This window comes from Bos javanicus, chromosome 24, assembly GCF_032452875.1.
Source record: "Bos javanicus breed banteng chromosome 24, ARS-OSU_banteng_1.0, whole genome shotgun sequence".
Classification (NCBI taxonomy): Eukaryota; Metazoa; Chordata; class Mammalia; order Artiodactyla; family Bovidae; genus Bos; species Bos javanicus.
The window spans coordinates 11610420-11631007 of NC_083891.1; positions in this window are offsets into that span (position 1 = coordinate 11610420).

Sequence of the window (20588 nt, forward strand, 5' to 3'; positions counted from 1 at the left end):
ATGCTATCTATTTAAATATTATTTCCAGCACACAGTAATGAACAAGTAGAAGACAAACTCTTCTATTGAAGAGACATTGGGCTATGTGTTTACCTCTGTTGTAATACATTTATGATTTCAATTATTTTATCACTTAAGCCTCTGTCTTTCTTTGATGGCATGTCTTAATAAGTTGAACATATTCTATGCAGATTGATATCTTAAGCCCTTATAAGCTCATAAGTACTACTAAGATACCTTTTAATTTTATCAGGATCAAAAAGAATGTCAAAAAGGACAAGCATAAAATGCATCATATGGGAAATATCTCCTTGTTGGCCAAAAAAAAAAAAGAGATGTTAGTCACTGCTATCTGGAAAAAAAAAAAAAAAAAGTATCTCCAGTTCACAATTTATCTGAAGTAGCAACCTATTTTTGAGTATTTCATTCCTGAGTATGTGAGTCATTCAATAGGGTCTCTTCAGTTAACTAAAATGACACATAATTATATTCTAATTTAAACATTCATCCATAGTTTAAATTAGAAATTCTATGTATACATTATGAATAAGAAGAAATTGAATGGTAAATTTAGAAATAACTTGATGACCTACATTTATTTACCAATCAACAGTTATGTCTTAAGAACCCATTATATATTAGGCAAGGGTTTTGCTTTGGGGTATAGGCAATGCAAAGAAATAGAGGGAAACAACAGAATGGAAAAGACTAGGGATCTCTTCAAGAAAATCAGAGATACCAAAGGAACATTTCATGCAAAGATGAGCTTGATAAAGGACAGAAATGGTATGGACCTAATAGAAGCAGAAGATATTAAGAAGAGATGGCAAGAATACACAGAAGAACTGTACAAAAAAGAGCTTCACGACCCAGATAATCACAGTGGTGTGATCACTCACCTAGAGCCAGACATCCTGGAATGTGAAGTCAAGTGGGCCTTAGAAAGAATCACTATGAACAAAGCTAGTGGAGGTAATGGAATTCCAGTTGAGCTATTCCAAATCCTGAAAGATGATGCTATGAAAGTGCTGCACTCAATATGCCAGCAAATTTGGAAAACTCAGCAGTGGCCACAGGACTAGAAAAGGTCAGTTTTCATTCCAATCCCAAAGAAAGGCAATGCCAAAGAGTACTCAAACTACCACACAATTGCACTCATCTCACACGCTAGTAAAGTAATGTTCCAAATTCTCCAAGCCAGGCTTCAGCAATATGTGAACGGTGAACTTCCTGATGTTCAAGCTGGTTTTAGAAAAGGCAGAGGAACCAGAGATCAAATTGCCAGCATCCACTGGATCATGGAAAAAGCAAGAGAGTTCCAGAAAAACATCTATTTCTGCTTTATTGACTATGCCAAAGCCTTTGACTCTGTGGATCACAATAAACTGTGGGAAATTCTGAAAGAGATGGGAATACCAGACCACCTGACCTGCCTCTTGAGAAATATGTATGCAGGTCAGGAAGCAACAGTTAGAACTGGACATGGAACAACAGACTGGTTCCAAATAGGAAAAGGAGTATGTCAAGGCTGTATATTGTCACCCTGCTTATTTAACTTATATTCAGAGTACATCATGAGAAACATTGGACTGGAAGAAACACAAGCTGGAATCAAGATTGCCGGGAGAAATATCAATAACCTCAGATATGCAGATGACACCACCCTTATGGCAGAAAGTGAAGAGGAACTCAAAAGCCTCTTGATGAAAGTGAAAATGGAGAGTGAAAAAGTTGGCTTAAAGCTCAACATTCAGAAAACGAAGATCATGGCATCCGGTCCCATTGCTTCATGGGAAATAGATGGGGAAACAGTGCAAACAGCGTCAGACTTTATTTTTCTGGACTTCAAAATCACTGCAGATGGTGACTGCAGCCATGAAATTAAAAGACGCTTACTTCTTGGAAGGAAAGTTATGACCAACCTAGATAGCATATTAAAAAGCAGAGACATTACTTTGCCAAAAAGGGTCCATCTAGTCAAGGCTATGGTTTTTCCTGTGGTCATGTATGGATGTGAGAGTTGGACTGTGAAGAAGGCTGAGCGCCGAAGAATTGATGCTTTTGAACTGTGGTGTTGGAGAAGACTCTTGAGAGTCCCTTGGACTGCGAGGAGATCCAACCAGTCCATTCTGAAGGAGATCAGCCCTGGGATTTCTTTGGAAGGAATGATGCTAAAGCTGAAACTCCAGTACTTTGGCCACCTCATGCGAAGAGTTGACTCATTGGAAAAGACTCTGATGCTGGGAGAGATTGGGGGCAGGAGGAGAAGGGAACGACAGAGGATGAGATGGCTGGATGGCATCACTGACTGGATGGACGTGAGTCTGAGTGAACTCTGGGAGTTGCTGATGGACAGGGAAGCCTGGCGTGCTGCGATTCATGGGGTCGCAAAGAGTCGGACACAACTGAGCGACTGATCTGATCTGATCTGATAGGGAACTTGGAATTTATTGAAGAAATCAGGCTTTAACACCCTAGACATAGTAGGGTCTCAGTTATTATCACCATTAGAATCATCTAATGATGATATATAATTGATCGTTGATCATGATGATCCTATAATTATTTTTCTCCAATTCCTTGAAGATTCTAACAGACACAGTAGGACTTCCCACTTTCATAGGTGCAATGATAAAGAATCTGCCTGCCAATGCAGGAGACACAGGAGATGCCAGTTCAATCTCTGGGTCCAGAAGATGCCTTGGAGAACAAAATGGCAACCCACTCCAGTATTCTTGTTTTGAAAATCCCATGGACAGAGGAGCCTGGCATGCTACAGTCCATGGGGTAGCAAAAAGAGTTGGACACAACTTAGCGACTAAACAACAACAACAAAATAGACATAGCAAACAGATTGATGGAATAATAGTCAGGAGAGAGAACGTTTAATAGAAGAATTTAAACTCTGCCTTCAGGCAGAAAGGATATTCTGAAGGCCTCTTTCCCTTCAAGGAAGAACCGGGTTTTATGGATCAGCAATATCTATAACTATCTATTATACAATAAACTATAATAGTCTGTGTTTTTTCTGAATCTAGTCTCCAACTGTGAATTCTCACACCCTACCATTACTGAAATACTCATAAAGTACATTGTATGTGTAAGGGGTTCTTGTTCATTGATGATGAGATATTTATAGTTTCTGCCTCCTGCCCCCAAATGACGAGTCCTCATATCACTTTTCAGAAGCCTCAGACTGTCCATCCAGTCATCACCACAGTGGAGTTATGCACTCCTGAGTAGCTGCATCCTCTCTGTGGAATACTCATGCCTCTTATTTGCATTTCCCTCTGCTCAAAATCTTAGTTGTGTTCCATCTAAAAGTCACTCCAAAAATTGCTCATCTTCCCTTAGTATTTTGGCAATAAGATACTAAAGCATACTTGTTTGTCTTGGAAAGTTTACAAAGATTTTCATCAAAATCTATTTCATTTTCACTTAGTTCAACCTTTTTTTTTTCCATAGGATTCAGCCAGGTGTCTCAGAGAGGACTGGCTCAGAGACAAATCTGAAATGCCAACATTTTGTTTCTCTAGGTATAGAATCAATCTTTCTCCTAAAAATATTATATGTTCTGCTACAGAGTGTGTTTTTTTAAATGTAAATTACTTCATAGGTGACTGGATGCAGGATGGATCCATATAATGAGAGAGTCGTCACATCAGTTGATTGCTGATGTTTCTCAGAATATGGTTTTGAAGCAATCATGGGAGATTAAAGAGAAAGTATGTGTAACAAATGAAGAGCAAGATGAGAAATGTGAGAAACCTGATACTCTGACAGAGGTGTTTTTCTAAAGTCCAAATAGTAACTGGTTTAATGTATTCAAGACCCTTACTACGTCAACTTAATGAAGCACCAATACTTTGGCCACCTGTTATGATGAGCCAACTCGTTAGAAAAGACCCTGATGCTGGGAAAGAGTGAAGGCAGGAGGAGAAGGGGATGACAGAGGGCGTTTTGTTTGGATGGCACCACTGACATGAGTTTGAGCAAACTCTGGGAGATGGTGAAGGACAGGGAAGCCTGATGTGCTGCAGTCCATGGGGTCACAAAGGGTTAGATACGACTGAGTGACTGAACAGCAGTGTTAACTTAAATGGGGAAATCATGGCTTCAGATCAAGAAATTGATGAGACACACTCTCTCCTTCTCAATGTTTGCACATATTGAGACATTAAATCAAAAGTAAGGCAGATTGGAGACCCAGGAATCAACCTATTTATTACAAAATGTTAAATGGGAAAATCTAACCTAATGTGAAATCCATATAAATTTAGAATCTCAACTCCAGAATTAGGCCTAGCAGTGGGCAGGGCAGCCTGGGTTTGCCTCACCTTGTGTGTGTACATGCATGCATGGTTGAGACGGATTGTAGACGTGGGGCTGGAAAATACTAGAATATTGAAAACAGAGGGGAGCTGTAGTTCTTGGAGGCTAGGATTTCTCCTCAAGAGGAGAACCAGAACTAAGACAAGCACATCCAGGGCTTCCCCGGTGGCTCAGTGGTAAAGAATCCACCTGCAAACCCAGGAGATATGGATTCGATCCCTGATCTGGGACGATCCCACATGCTGTGGAACAACTAAGCCCCCATGCCGCAACTACTGAGCCTGTGCTCTAGAGCCCAGGAACCACAATTACTGACAGCCACGTGCCCTAGAGACTATGCTCTGCAACAAGAGAAGGCACTGCGACGAGAGGTCTGTGCACCGCGACTAGAGAGTAGCCCCGATCAGTGCAGCTAAAGAGACTATTCTTTCCATATTTACCAGGCAACCAGGAGACTCTTAAGCACTGGAGTCTAGAATTTTATCAAATTTACAGAAACAAGATGTTTCGGCTGCTATTAGATAAGACAAATGTCCCCTTCCATGCTGCTTTCCTTCCATCAAATTTGCTCTTGGCCTGGGTAATATTGGTGGAGGATGGATTTGGTTTTGGATCAATCAAATGAAAAACTCAGTTGGAGATATATTGTTTGGATTTATTGGGATGAGGTATGAGGCTCCCTTCTATGCATAGTCAAGTTGTCATTGCCTTTCAGAAGAAGGAATGTAACTGCATAGATTCCCCTAGAATTCTGATGTATTAATACAAATAGGGTCAGAAATCTTATCAAGCCCTTTGGCACCCAAAACCAGATGTATGTGGATAGTTGGAGGATAAACTTGAAAATATATAGAGCCAGCATTTAGCTCAAGAAAAAAAAAATTTAAATCTTCTATTACCTAGATGAAGGAAACACGTCAGAGATTTTCTCATTTGGACAATAATTTTTACAATTTAACATCATATCATGCAAATTTCTACAGTTTTACACAAGTGGCAAATTCAAACCAAATATTCCTTAACTATCAAAATTAGATTTTATTTGTTTTATTTATAAGTAAATATGCTAGAAGAATGACCACACTCTCTTCCTATTATCTCTATAAAAATGGCATTAAGCAATATTTTTATGTAAAGAGAATTAAATAGTAGGACAAGAAAAATGGAGTAGATATATTATAGAGACACCAGGTTAGTATTGAACAAATATAATATATATAACTTTTGGGATGTTTGCAATAACTATCAGCCTTTTTTTTTTTTTTTTACTATCAGCTTTTTAACAATTTGAGATTTCTAGTAATACCATTCCTCATTCAAAGTAAATATTTACTTCTGTACATACTTTGTTGTTAAGTTTGCAATCTTTAAAAGAACCCGCAGAGCTGAGAAAGTTTAACGGTCATAAAACCTAGACCAAGCCCTCAAAAGACAAGTCCGTCATGGTAGGTCATATTACTCAGCCGCAAAAAGGAACAAAATTGTGCCATTTGCAGAGATGTAGATGGACCTAGAATAGACTTTCATATGAGTGTCAGAAAGAGAGAAACAAATATCATATACAAATAAAATATGTGTAATCTATAAAAGTGGTATAGATGATCTGATTTTCAAACCAGAAATAGAGACAGAAATATAGGGGTCAAAGGTACGGACACCAAGGGGAAAGAGGAGGTGGGATGAATAGGGAGATTGGTTGACATCTACTGGATTGACATCTATTGAATTGACCACTGATACTATGCAAGGAGATCCAACCAGTCCATTCTAAAGGAGATCAGTCCTGGGTGTTCATTGAAAGGACTGATGCTAAAGCTGAAACTCCAATACTTTGGCCACCTCATGTGAAGAGTTGACTCACTGGAAAAGACTCTAATGCTGGGAGGGATTGAGGGCAGGAGGAGAAGGGGACGACAGAGGATGAGATGGCTGGATGGCATCACCGACTCAATGGACATGAGTTTGAGTGAACTCCGGGAGTTGGTGATGGACAGGGAGGCCTGACGTGCTGCAATTCATGGGGTTGCAAAGAGTTGGAAATGACTGAGCGAATGAACTGAACTGAACTGAACTATGCATAAAATAGATAACTAATGAGAATTGGCTATATAGCACAGGGAGCTCTACTAAATGCTCTGTAGTGACCTAAATGAGAAAGAAATTTTAAAAAGAGGGGATATATGTATACATATAGTTGACTTCCTGGTAGTTCAGATGGTAAATAATCTGCCTGCAATGCAGGAGATGCTGGTTCAATCCCTGGGTTGGGAAGATCCTCTGGACAAGGGAATGGAAACCCATTCCAGTATTCTTGCCTGGAATATTCCATGGACAGAGAAGCCTGGCGGGCTACGGTCCCCGGACTCACAAAGAGTCAGACATGACTGAGTAACTAACATTTCACTTTCATAGCTGATTCACTTTGCCATACAGAAGAAACACAATATTGTAACTATACTTGAAACAAACAAAAATTCCATACTACAGTTGAGAATTTAGTCTGTAATATTTTCCTCCCAAATAATGTAGCCACATCCTATACCATAGTATCTCTCCACAAAGCCAAGGTCATCATCTTTGATTACATGCTCCTCAGGCCTACTAAAAGCCTCTCATTGTTTTCTTGATGCCTAATTTTTTACTTCTCATCTCATTTTGCAACTTTCTAGTTTCATTCTTGGCTCCAAATATCAACATCTGATAATGCTACAATTTCTTCCACCTGAGTTCTGATTACACTGAGAAATAAAATAGAGCAAGGCTGATAGAAGCCCATTAAATGAGCATGATAATGATGCTGATAATAATAATGTATTTATATGGAAATTTTGTGTGTGTGTGTGCCTATCATTGTTCCATGCCCTGAATATACATTAACTGATTTAATCTTCACAACACCCTGATGTAAGGTACTGCATTTATTTCTCATGGATGAGAAAACGGATACATGTATGTCTAAACAACTAAGAGTCATGGAAGAGTTACGGTGGCTGAGCACAGGCTGTTTGCATCAGAGTATAAACTCTTCAACAAATGGTCTTTTTTATGGGCCAGACTTATGCCATCAAGATGTTGTTATAGGTATTGTTTGGAGGAAAGGAGAGAACCCGTGGTTAGGAGGGGCTGGGTGAGCTGGAGTGGTATTTCAGAGCAAGGGCTTTACTATTGCTCACACAGGAAACTAATCTGTTCTCCCCAGCTAGTACGTTACTGTAGATTAGATATAATAAACATACGAAACAACCTTTGGGTTTTGGTGGATTCAAAACTTTATGCCTGTTTAAAATGCAGGAATTGTTTTTTGTGGAAACATAAAATGTTCTTTTATGTTTCTACATTTATGTGCTATGGTCGCGTGTTTTTGGATGTCTGTGCTAATTTCTTCTTCAGTGGAACATCCACACCCTCCAGCAGATATTGATGTACAACGTTAGAGAGTAAAAGCATCAACTCAGTACTGTTCCCAAATGCTAAGCTCACTTAGGGAACATTTCCTCTGTCGTAGTACAGTTTGTAATATCTTTTGTTTTAAATTGCCTTTTCATCATTTATGCCTTTATTTAGGCTATGTGAGAAAAAAAGAAAGCTGAAATACTTAAAAGTATTTTCGTTCAACCAGTGAACATAAAGAATATTTTAAAGCTCACTTTTCTTTGAATGCCAGGACTGCTCAGGAAGCGTACAAAAATAAGATAGGGAGAACTAAATATGCATTTAGTGAGCTGATTACATATATTCTTTAATAACTCTTTTCTTGAGTACATAAGACATAAAAAGTAGTAGCCTAAGCACAGTGAAGACCAACCTAACACAAAAGTTGAAATCTTAAAACAACAAAGAAGAAAAAGCATTTTACATGAGCCTTACATTATAAAACCATTTGTTCTCTCCCCTATCACAGTCATTCTAGGGTTATTTGCCCCATTTTATGTTTTATATATTTGTCATCACTTACCAATTTTATTTTATATATGTGCTTACTTAGTTATTCTTCATTGTCTGTCTCTCCACACAATGTAAGGAGCATAATATCAGAGACCTTGTGTATGTGTGTGTGTGTTTATGATTATATCCTTAGTACCAAGAACTGTGCTGAAATGATCAATTAATATTTATGAGTAAAGTCTACTTGTAAGAGGAGAATCAGCAAGAAGACAGGACCTCAGGAGATAAAACCAGGTCAGGAGAGCAGAGCAAAAGTCCTGAAAAGAGAAAACAGCTGGGCACTGTATCCTCTGTTTGGAAGATTACCTTTCTGTCTCTCTCTATCTCTTTAGCTGTCTATATTTCCAAAGTTTGATGTCAGTGGTGATTTATCTTTTGTTTCTTTGTTCAAGGCTGACCCAGTTTAAAGGAGCAGTTTTTCAAACAAAAATGTTCTAGGCTCAGCAAAATTTATTAGTCATCTCTCAATATTATGCAGTATTTTATATTTGAAAATGCTTAAGTGAAATGCTATCAGACAAGATTCAAGCATTCAGCTAATGGGTTAAATACTTTGGTTTCATAAAAGACCTCTCCAACCATCTCTAATGCAATATTATGATGTGGTTTTAAATCTGGGAGATATATTCATATACTCCCTATTCTGAAACAGCCTGGATACTTCCTGACTGCCCCTACAACCTCTATAAAAACTCAATGAAATTAATGTTCTTATGGCCTGAGTTTGAACTACTGGGACTCATCATGTATCCCAAAGGGTAGATTTTAATATCAGCAAAAGCTGTACTGATTTGGAACCATTCTAATCACCTTTTAAGTTTCCAAGTTAACTACAGTGGTTAATACTGTACAACTTACTCCATGTTCAGGCTTTCTAGGTGCCCCAATGGTAAAGAATCTGTCTGCCAATGCAGGAGATGCAAGAAATGCAAGTTTGATCCTTGGGTAGGGAAGATCTCCTGATGTAAGAAATGGCACTCCACTCCAGTATTCTACTCTGGGAAATTCCATGGAAAGAGGAGCCTGATGAGCTACAGTCCATGGGGTTGCAAAAAGTCAGACAAGACTGAGCACACACACATACATACCCACACATACTCCTAAAGTTCAAAATCAGTGCATGTCCTTTTAATGACCAGATTCACCTTTACCTCAGTCTGAACCCACCTTGAGAAGTGATGTGAATTTGGGGTTGAATTCAGTGTCTGGAATCTGGATTACAGGTGGTTCAGATATTCTAAAAGACCTGCTGCCTATCCATTGCTAACTCCTGAAAGACTGAATTACCCAGTTCAAGGGGAAAATATAGAGGAAGTCTACTTCTAAGATCCAAGGGCTCAGTTTTTAAAATATCTCTCCAATTTATTAATCTTGAGATCCTTCAGTCTTCTAGGGAACTGAGGAAGGGTAGATGTAATGATCAGTTCAGTTCAGTAGCTCAGTCGTGTCCGACTCTTTGCGAACCCATGGACTGCAGCACCCCAGGCCTCCTTGTTCATCACCAACTCCTGGAGTTTACTCAAACTCATGTCCATTGAGTCGGTGATGCCATCCAACCATCTCATCTCTGTTGTCCCATTCACCACCTTCAATCTTTCCCAGCATCGGGGTCTTTTCAAATGAATCAGTTCTTCACATCAGGAGGCCAAAATATTGGAGTTTCAGCTTCAACATCAGTCCTTCCAATTAATATTCAGAACTGATTTCTTTAGGATGGACTGGTTGGATCTCCTTGCAGTCCAAGGGACTCTCAAGAGTCTTATCCAACACCACAGTTCAAAGGCATCAATTCTTCAGTGTCCAGCTTTCTTTATAGTCCAACTCCCACATCCATACATGACTACTGGAAAAACCATAGCCTTGACTAGACGAACCTTTGTTGGCAAAGTAATGTCTCTGTTTTTGAATATGCTATCTAGGTTGGTCATAACTTTCCTTCCAAGGAGTAAGCATCTTTTAATTTCATGGCTGCAGTCACCATCTGCAGTGATTTTGGAGCTCAGAAAAATAAAGTCTGACACTGTTTCCACTGTTTCCCCATCTATTTCCCATGAAGTGATGGGACCGGATGCCATGATCTTCATTTTCTGAATGTTGAGCTTTAAGCCAACTTTTTCACTCTCTACTTTCACTTTCATCAAGAGGCTTTCGAGTTCCTCTTCACTTTCTGCCATAAGGGTGGTGTCATCTGCATATCTGAGGTTATTGATATTTCTCCTGGCAATCTTGATTCCAGCTTGTGTTTCTTCCAGTCCAGCGTTTCTCCTGATGTACTCTGCATATAAGTTAAATAAGCAGGGTGACAATATACAGCCTTGATGTACTCCTTTTCCTATTTGGAACCAGTCTGTTGTTCCATGTCCAGTTCTAAGTGTTGTTTCCTGACCTGCATACAAATTTCTCAAGAGGCAGATCATAGCTTTGACTAAATGGACCTTTGTGGGCAAAATAATGTCTCTGCTTTTCAATATGCTGTCTAGGTTGGTCATAACTTTTCTTCCAGGGAGTAAGCGTCTTTTAATTTCATGGATTTGGCCACCATCTGCAGTGATTTTGGAGCCCCAAAAATAAAGTCTGTCACTGTTTCCACTGTTTCCCCATCTATTTACCATGAGGTGATGGGACCAGATGCCATGATCTTAGTTTTCTGAATGGTGAGTTTTAACCCAACTTTTTCACTCTCCTCTTTCACTTTTATCAAGAGGCTCTTTAGTTCTTCTTCACTTACTGCCATAAGGGTGGTTTCATCTGCATACCTGAGGTTATTGATATTTCTCCTGGCAATCTTGATTCCAGCTTGTGCTTCATCCAGCCCAGCATCTCTAATGATGTATTCTGCATATAATTTAAATAAGCAGGGTGACAATATACAACCTTAACATACTCCCTTCACTATTTGGAACCAGTCTGTTGTTCCATGTCCAGTTCTAAGTACATATTGACTTGATAGTCTTAATTTGTTTATGTCAGTATCTCAGTGTCTGATACATAGTACATGCTCAACAAATGATTGTTGTTAAATAGTTGAATAGTTTTTAAAATGCCATTTTTTAAATGGAATGTTTCCCTCCCCCTCTCACCAACAGCTTTGTCCAATGACAAACCTATAGCCTCCCCTTCATTCTCCTGCCTGGAGCTGCTGCTGTTGCTGCTGCTGCTAAGTCCGTTCATTTGTGTCCGACTCTGTGCAACCCCAGAGATGGCAGCCCACCAGGCTCCTCTTTCCCTGGGATTCTCCAGGAAAGAACACTGGAGTGGGTTGCCGTTTGCTTCTCCAATGCATGAAAGTGAAAAGTGAAAGTGAAGTCGCTCAGTCATGTTCGACTCTTCGTGACCCCCTGGACTGCAGCCTACCAGGCTCATCTGTCCATGGGATTTTCCAGGCAAGAGTACTGGAGTGGGCTGCCATTGCCTGCCTAAGGCTAGAGTTAGTGAAAAGAAAAATGCACATATGATCATGTCAGTCTTCTGATTAACTCCTTATAACAGCTCAACATTGCCCTTAGGATAAGTCAACTCCACTGTGAGCAGGCAGGCCTCTTTAGCTAGATTCTGGTCTGTTCCCCAGCTTTGTCCTATTTTCACTGTTGGACAGTCTGCCCCAGATATCAGAAGCTTCTTCAATTTTCAAATCATTGTATTCCGTTCTGTATTTGTTAAAGCTAAGTCCTAATTTGGATATGCTTAAATATAATTTCTGCTATTACAAAAATAACAGCTATAGCTGTAAGTGTACATATCTTTTGACAGTCGTAAGGGCAACCCACTCCAGTGTTCTCGCCTAACAGCTATGCAGTTCTCGCTAAGAGTCAGATACGACTGAGTGTCCTCACTTTCACTTTTCACTTTCATGCATTGGAGAAGCAAACGGCAACCCACTCCAGTGTTCTCGCCTGGAGAATCCCAGGGATGGGGGAGCCTGGTGGGCTGCCATCTCTGGGGTCGCACAGAGTTTGACACAACTGAAGCGACTTAGCAGCAGCAGCAGCATTTTTTAGGAAAAATTTTAGAAGTCAAATCAATGAACAGAAAAATATATTTCTTACTATTTTTGATACCACTTTTCAGTTTGTTCTGTGGAAGATTAGTGCCGATTTATGCCCCAGCCTACTGTGCAACATGTTGCTTAGTGTCTTTATCACAGGCAAAAATACATATTTGGGGACAATTTAAAAAGTTACTCCAAACCATCATTATTTTAAGAAGCGTTTCCATGATAATTATCTCTTCATGACTTTATCCCTTTTGTTGGTTTTTGGTCAGGTTATTAAATTAAAATAAAAGATTAATTTTATAATTCTGTGCCTTATTATTATGGCTACTAAATTCACTAAAAACTCATTCAAGCAAAAATGGCAAAATTCTTGTTTGACACATTACATTATTTCTATGATTAATGGAATTTTTAATTATAAAGTTGTCATTGCATGCGTGTATATATATAATATATATATATAATTTGTGTGGATATAAATTAATGTCATTTAATCAATTATTCAAAAAGTATTGAGTTTATAAGTGAATAAAAGCATTAAAGATCAGTATTTGTATGCATGAGTTAGCACAGTTTCAGAGGAAACTAAATGATGACCCAACTCAGGAAAAGCAAATTTACTGGGCTATCAAACTGACATACGGAGAGACATATATCAGGCTTCAGGTACAGTGTGATCAGGGTTTCTGCTGTGTTTCACTAACTTTGTTGCTGCTCATTTCTGTTCCTCTCCAGGCTGCCTTGCTTTGTGTTCCTAGGGTTTTACAATAAAGTACAATATGACTTCTATTATACTTCATTCTTTTACGACATGAGAAATTTACTGTTTGTACTTATCATGTGAATGCTATGACTCTTAGATATTCCTCATAATAACATATTTCTCATGAGAAGAGTGGACAACATTATTGACCCTGGACTTGTACAGAAACAGAAATCAAAAGACTTTTCCAGAAGTTTATTGACAGGTCACTTCAGTGTGTACACTTTATTTCTGTACCAGCATATGAAATTCCTGTTATTAAAGCCATCTCAAACTATCAAGGGTCACTTTGCATTAATATAGACAGGAAAATAAACACTGGGGGGAACTCAATTGATAAGAAGAACTGAAGATTTTAGGCAGAGTCAAAGGGTGTTTTTCTCCACTGAGATACTTTAAATTTGAATACAAAGGTGGATCCAAAAAGTCTTTAGCTCCTAATAAAATCAATTTAATTTAGTAGGAGATGAGAAAAAAATTATTTTGAACAATTTGAAGAATCAAACCCTTGGAACTATTTAATCAAATAAACATGTTATTTTGCCTCTCATTTCTCCTGAAATATGCAGTGTATGGAAGCTTTCAAAGACTGAGGCCAACTTCTGAAACTTCAATTTGACAGTGCTAAATTATTTGGGGAGGCTCAAATTTGAAGCCAATGGCAGTTGAATCATCTTAAATTTTTATTCTTATTTCATGAATTTTTGTTTTATAATTATTTAAATTTGCATTATTATGTTATCATCAAGATGACCAAAATACATCAAACATACCCTTGTCTTACCAGAGAAGATTCAAAACCCTCTCTCTATATAAAGTTATGGTTTCTAGCACGACTGTAGTTATGAAAGCATACACATCAAACAGAAATACATACAGTCATCATCGAAATTAGCCACTTTTTAACCAGGCTTTCCCAGACAACCCAGTACCCTGGAGAGAGAGAGAGAGTAAATAGTAGAGTCACATTATTAGTCAAGTATGTTTGTCTGGAATTTTTACTTGCTGAAATTTAGGCACATCTGACCCTACTTAAAGTCCATTGTAATATATTTAGAAACTTAAAAGGAAGTCTCCCATTTTCCTACCTTCACTGGGATTCCCAGTTCTGTTCCTACCCCGCCCAGTGATCCCTACCTCCAGTGCTTCTGCTCTCAAAGGCTCTACAAAGATCCACCAAAGAGCTTCTGACACTAAGATTTCTCACAACTTCTTTCTGATACAGGGACCCCAAGATTATGCTCATTCTCAAGGCTCATCCAGCACTTCCCAGCAAGGTGACTGGTGTGCGTGGTCACCATAGAGGTGAGATTTGAAGCCTTTTTCTCAACACACCTCCACAGTGACTGAGGCAGGACGGGGACTATGGAAAGTGGCACACTGCCTTTTACAGTTACTACCAGGAATCGGCAAACATACATTCCATTCACATATCATTGATAAAGTAAGTCACATACACCAGATCCTATTCTGTCACTAGAAAGGGAACTGGGTGAGATCTGCAGTCACTATAATCACAGGGGTTTCAACTGTCTCTTTTCTTAGGACAAATTGTTCACAGAAGATTCCTAGACTTTTCATACCAGTGGATTTTTGGTCTGTTTGCAACATTTGTCATCCAGACATTTTCAGATGTGTTGGAATCCTTGGCTAAGTGCCGTGCGTGCATGCTAAGTCACTTCAGTTGTGTCTGACTCTGTGCCCATCAAGAATACTGATATGGGTTGCCATGCCCTTCTCCAGGAGATCTTCCTGACCCAGGGATTAAACTCCTGTCATCTCTTATGTCTCCTGAATTAGCAGATGGGTTCTTTACCATTAGGAATCCTCTGGTTAAGCTCTACAGAGAATCAAATGTGGATTTGCTATGCCATGACTTTTTGTTTATTGTTTCTTTGTGTCTTTGTTTTTCTATCCAGAAAACATACATTCTGGTTACATGTCTCAGCTTGTCCTAGTGCAGAGCTCCTTCTTTCCCTGGAAGTCTCTAAAAATATTTTTTGACCAGATACTTAATTTTTTTCTGGCTTAATGTCCTTGTTCTAGATAACTAAAAATAATTTGTACCCTTTCCAGAATCCTCTAGTCATACACATAAGACCATGGCATGGACATTATAGAGTTTAGGCATTCCTTCACTCCTTTGCTCAAATAACTAATTTGTTCTACAATAAACTCTTCATAGAAATGTTCATAGGTGGTCAGATCAGATCAGATCAGTTGCTTAGTCGCGTCCAACTCTTTGTGACCCCATGAATCGCAGCACGCCAGGCCTCCCTGTCCATCACCAACTCCCGGAGTTCACTGAGACTCACATCCATTGAGTCAATGATGCCATCCAGCCATCTCATCCTCTGTCGTCCCCTTCTCCTCCTGCCCCGAATCCCTCCCATCATAGGTGGTGGCTATTATATAAATGCTGACAATAAACTGTCCTGCTGATCAGTGAGCAATGCCCTTACTCTTCCAAAGAGCTTACTACTTTCTGAACAATTATCCATGACTGAATCAATGCATGAAAAGCTTTCCTGCCTATTCTGTATTATTAAAATATAGTTCATGGTTCAGTTCAGTTCAGTCACTCAATCGTGTCCGACTTTTTGTGACCCCATGAATTGCAGCACGCCAGGCCTCCCTGTCCATCACCAACTCCCAGAGTTCACCCAAACTCATGTCCATAGTTCATGGTTCATGAACTATGTCATCAGTTCATGGTTAAATACTTCAAAAAACTAGCTAGGAAAGAGCAGAAAATTCACCTGAAAGAAGAAAAGGTAACTGGAATTTCCCTGAAGAGATCTGGGCCCAGTTGTCTAAATGGGTTGTTATAAACTGCTTTTCTCATGGCTGCAGGTCCTTATTTTGTTGGATTTCCCTTGTATCACCAACATTTTTTGTCCTCCTTTTCATCTGTAGGGACTTTTTCCAAGCACACTGCAGCCAGAAGGCCAGGAGTGCAGCTGTCTCCACTAGAGAAACCTATTATTTGCCAGATGGATGGGCTTCTACCTGGATTCATTGGTTGCTTTCCCCAACACCTCAGGGTACCTTGTAGTCTTTGCAATAATTGAAGACTTGTTCCAATCTGGATCAGAGCCGGTCTACATTTTAACAGACTTAAAATCTATTTATTTTAGGCTGTGATATTTACGAACAGTATGTTTCTGAGTAAGCAAAAGGAATTATGGATTTACTCTGAAGTTAATGAAGGTTAAGAAATACCAAAACTTATATAAACTTCAGGGCACAGAAAATCTGGATTTTTCCTTGCTAAAAAGTAAATTCAGATTCTTATAATCTCAGTGGAATGTAAAATCTTCATAGTCAGTTACTACTATAACAATTTTTTTTTCTTCTTATATTTTATTTGAGAGCCTCTAAACTATGAAAAGAAAATCAGAAGAGTGGTCATATAACAAAATCAAATAATTAAGAGTTTAAAAACAACATGCTGAGTCAGTTATCTACATAGGGGAGAAGGATTGGACATAAAGGATTGGTGTATAAGCAATATAATAATGGACATAAAAAACATCTGGCACATTCCTTGGCACAAAGTACACATTTAATAAATGTTTGTTGAATAGATAAATGGGGGACCAATTTGCTAAATTCGTTTTGTCAGTTTTCTGTAGTGTCTCACCTTTTTCTCAGTTTGTGTAACTATGTTTCACCGATCAGTGTATCAAATAATATAAACCATCTTTGATAGAAATAAAATCCTTACTTTTTCTGAAAACAGTCACATTTATAGGCTTATAATTTAAAACTTTGATAATTGTTATAAGTAAATCCATCTCATATTAGAGAACAGACTTTCATTGAAAATCACTGGATGAGGTAACTTCTCAAACTTTCCAGCTGGCACAGGTTTAATAGAAATTTATTTTTTGGAAAAAGCTTCTGTAATAGTGATACTCTTGGGGCCGGGGGAAAGCTTTTTATAATACTTCTAGAACTGATGGCAATCATATTCAGTGAATTAGTTTTTATTTAAAGTTTATCATTGGTTATATAAATAGAAATTTTAGCTCATTAAGGTGAAAAAAAAGGAAATACATATTCTATATCTCTAATACTTCTGTGAAAATGTGCATACTTATTTTTTTAATGTTTCATTAAGATATAGAGACGAGTGACCAGGGCAGATAGATACACAAATGCAGGCGTTTTTTAGAGAGTTAACATGAAAAATGTGATTAGATAAATAAATGCCTGTATCCTCAAATGCTGCATGACTGCAGAAAGGAAAATTTCCAGGCATTGTTTTGAAATATATAGGGAGTTACACTGAAAGTGACACTTGGAAGAATCTGAAAACCATGACAATAGTTCTGTAAAGGGATGGTAATTTGGCTATATAATTAAATTGGCATGTGTTCAGTAAGCAGATGTGTGCAAATAAAGAAACATCTAAGCTCCGGGTTTGCACTTCTTGATCTTTCTTTTGTCTGCCTTTTTATGAGGACACCCCATGGCTTTCTGTTGTTGCTGTGTTGTTGTTGTTCTTCTTCTCCTCACTAAATTAGCTCCCGGCACTAATACACTGCTTAGGTTTATTCAGGAGCCTGGCAGGCTGCAAAGTTCCATTTTGTCAACAGATGGCGTAAGGAATGATTCTCCATGCTCAATGACTTCAAAACAACATTATGCTATTGCTGTCCCAAAGCTGATTTGAAATTATTTCCATGCAATTGCTAAATGGAAACAAACTTTTTCACATTTCAAAAGTCATTGACAATGGGACAGTATTTGCAAATGACATAAACAGCAAAAATTTTTTTCCCATGAAACAAAACCAAAAGTCAAAAAAGTGGCTTAATCAGAGACAACACTACTAAGCATTTCTTTCACCTACCTACCACAATATACGATTAAGTCCAGCTTCCACTCTTTATACCCCAAAAAGCAGGACTCAAATTCCCATGAAAATATGAATGGCAATCTATTCTTAGATAATTCATAGTAAGTTCTTAGTGGCAATTATTTTACTTGTATAAACTGATACAATTTCACTATATTCCACTTTAGTACTACTATAATAGCACATGGGAGCTTGAGTCAAGACACATTTGGAAATAAACATAAAAGAGAAAACTTTCTAATATAATAACAAAGGGAGAGGTAAATTAAAAAATTTAGAGCAATAAATTCCCCCTTGGAAGAAAAGCTATGACAAACAGACAGCATATTAAAAAAGAAGAGACATCACTTTACCAACAAATGTTTGTATAGTCAAAGTTATGGTTTTTCCAATAGTCATGTACAGATATGGCAGTTGGACCTTAAGGAAGGCTGAGAGCCGAAGAATTAATGCTTTCAATCTATGGAGCTGGAGAAGACTCTTGAGAGTCCCTTGGGCAGCAAGAAGATCAAACCAGTCAATCCTAAAGGAAATCAGCCCTGAATATTCATTGGAAGGACAGATGCTAAAGCTGAAGCTCTAATGCTTTGGCCACCTGATGCAAAGAGCCAACTCACTGGAATGGACTCTGATGCTGGGGAAGATTGAGGGCAAGGGGAGAAGGGGATGACAAATGGTTGGAGAGCATCACTGACTCAATGGACACGAGTTTAAACAAACTCCAGGAGATAGTGAAGGACAGGGAAGCCTGTTGTAGGGCAGTCCATGGGGTCGCAAAGACTTAGCAACCGAACAGCAGCAACAAAACACTTTATAATTGAATTTAAACTGTTATTTATTGATGTGAAAATGCGAGATAAACACTGACTTGTCCAAATCACTCAAGAGTACCTCAATTTCCAGTGCTCTTATGATTTATAGTTCTGGTCACAGAAGTTGATTAAGTCTTTAATATTAAGACTTATCCTGCCTCAGCTTTTCCTGGTGGGACTGAGAAAGGCATACACATAAGTACTAGGTCAAGCAAAGCAACTTTTTACTAATACCTAGAGGTTTGACACCAAAAATGATTTTCTGGATAAACTCTTTATTATTTTTAGTGTGAAAATGTTTTAATTTCTCATTGATAATTTTTATATTGATTACATGTTGAAATGGTAATTAGGCTAAGTAGACTAAATTACTTAAGCTAATTTTCCATACTCCTTTACACTTTTTTTTAATATAAATTTATTTTAATTGGAGGTTAATTACTTTACAATATTGTATTGGTTTTGCCATACATAACATGAATCCGCCACAGGTATACACATGTTCCCCATCCTGAACCCCCCTCCTACCTCCCTCCCCGTACCATCTCTCTGGGTTGTCCCAGTGCACCAGCCCCAAGCAACCAGTATCATGCATCGAACCTGGACTGGCGATTCATTTCTTAAATGATATTATACATATTTCAATGCCATTCTCCCAAATCATCCCACCCTCTCCCTCTCCCACAGAGTCCAAAAGACTGTTCTATACATCTGTGTCTCTTTTACTGTCTCGTATACAGGGTTATCGTTACCATCTTTCTAAATTCCATATATATGCATTAGTATACTGTATTGGAATGTGATTGTTTAAAAAATTTGCATTAAATTCGTAGCTATGTTTTTATTTCCATAGCACAGCACTGGAATAGATGATTGATTTATTTTTTTTACTTATTTTTGGTTTAGTATTTATTTATTTTTTAAAAAAAATTGTATTGGGGGATAGTTGCTTTACAATGTTGTTAGTTTCTACTGTATGACAGTGTAAATTAACTATATGTATACATATATCCTTTGCTTTTTGGATTTCCTTCCCTTGTTCTTTGGATTTCCTTCCCATTTAGACCACCACAGAACATTGAGTCAAGTTCTCTGTGATATACAGTAGGTTGTCATTAGTTATCTCTTTTATCCATAGTCTCAAGAGTGTATAGATTTCACTCCCAGGGGTGGGATGAATTTGGATAAACCCTTTGCAGAAATCTGTTGGTGATTCTAGACTGAAAGGGTTCCTTTTGCATAAATTAGGCGATTTAGAGGCCTCTTCCTTGGAACATCTAGCATGTGGATGGGCACCTTGTTGGTGGTGGTTTTATGGGGGAATGGAAGAATTTTTCTCTTTCCAGGAGGGGCAACCAAGCCATAAGAGTGAGAGGGAGAGACAGTGAGAGGGAAATGGAGAGCGGAGTCATGGCTGTGATGCTGTAGTATTAATATTAGCCTCTCAATCATGTCAGACAATTTGTGACTCCAAGGACTGTAGCCCACCAGGCTCCTCTGTCCAGGATCCTCTAGGCAAGAACACTGGAGTGGGTAGTCATCCCCTTCTCCAGGGGACCTTCCCTACTCAAGGATCGAACCTGGGTCTTCTGCATTATTGTAGGGAGACTCTATAAACTAATATTTTCCCATTAAAGCACCTCACTACCCCTGCTCTCATCTTTGAGCTATCGTATGTAGGGTTGTAATTAACGTTGGTATTTATTTTTACTAATCCGTGTGACTTTTTAAATGCTTTTGAAAGCTGTTTGATATTATTTTGCAATTGTATTGAGTTCTTACTGGCAGAAATTCATTTTATGGGAACAAATAAATAATATTGAACTCTGGAAATTTTCAACAATGTCAAGAAGAATTTTATCTGTGATATTTTAAAAC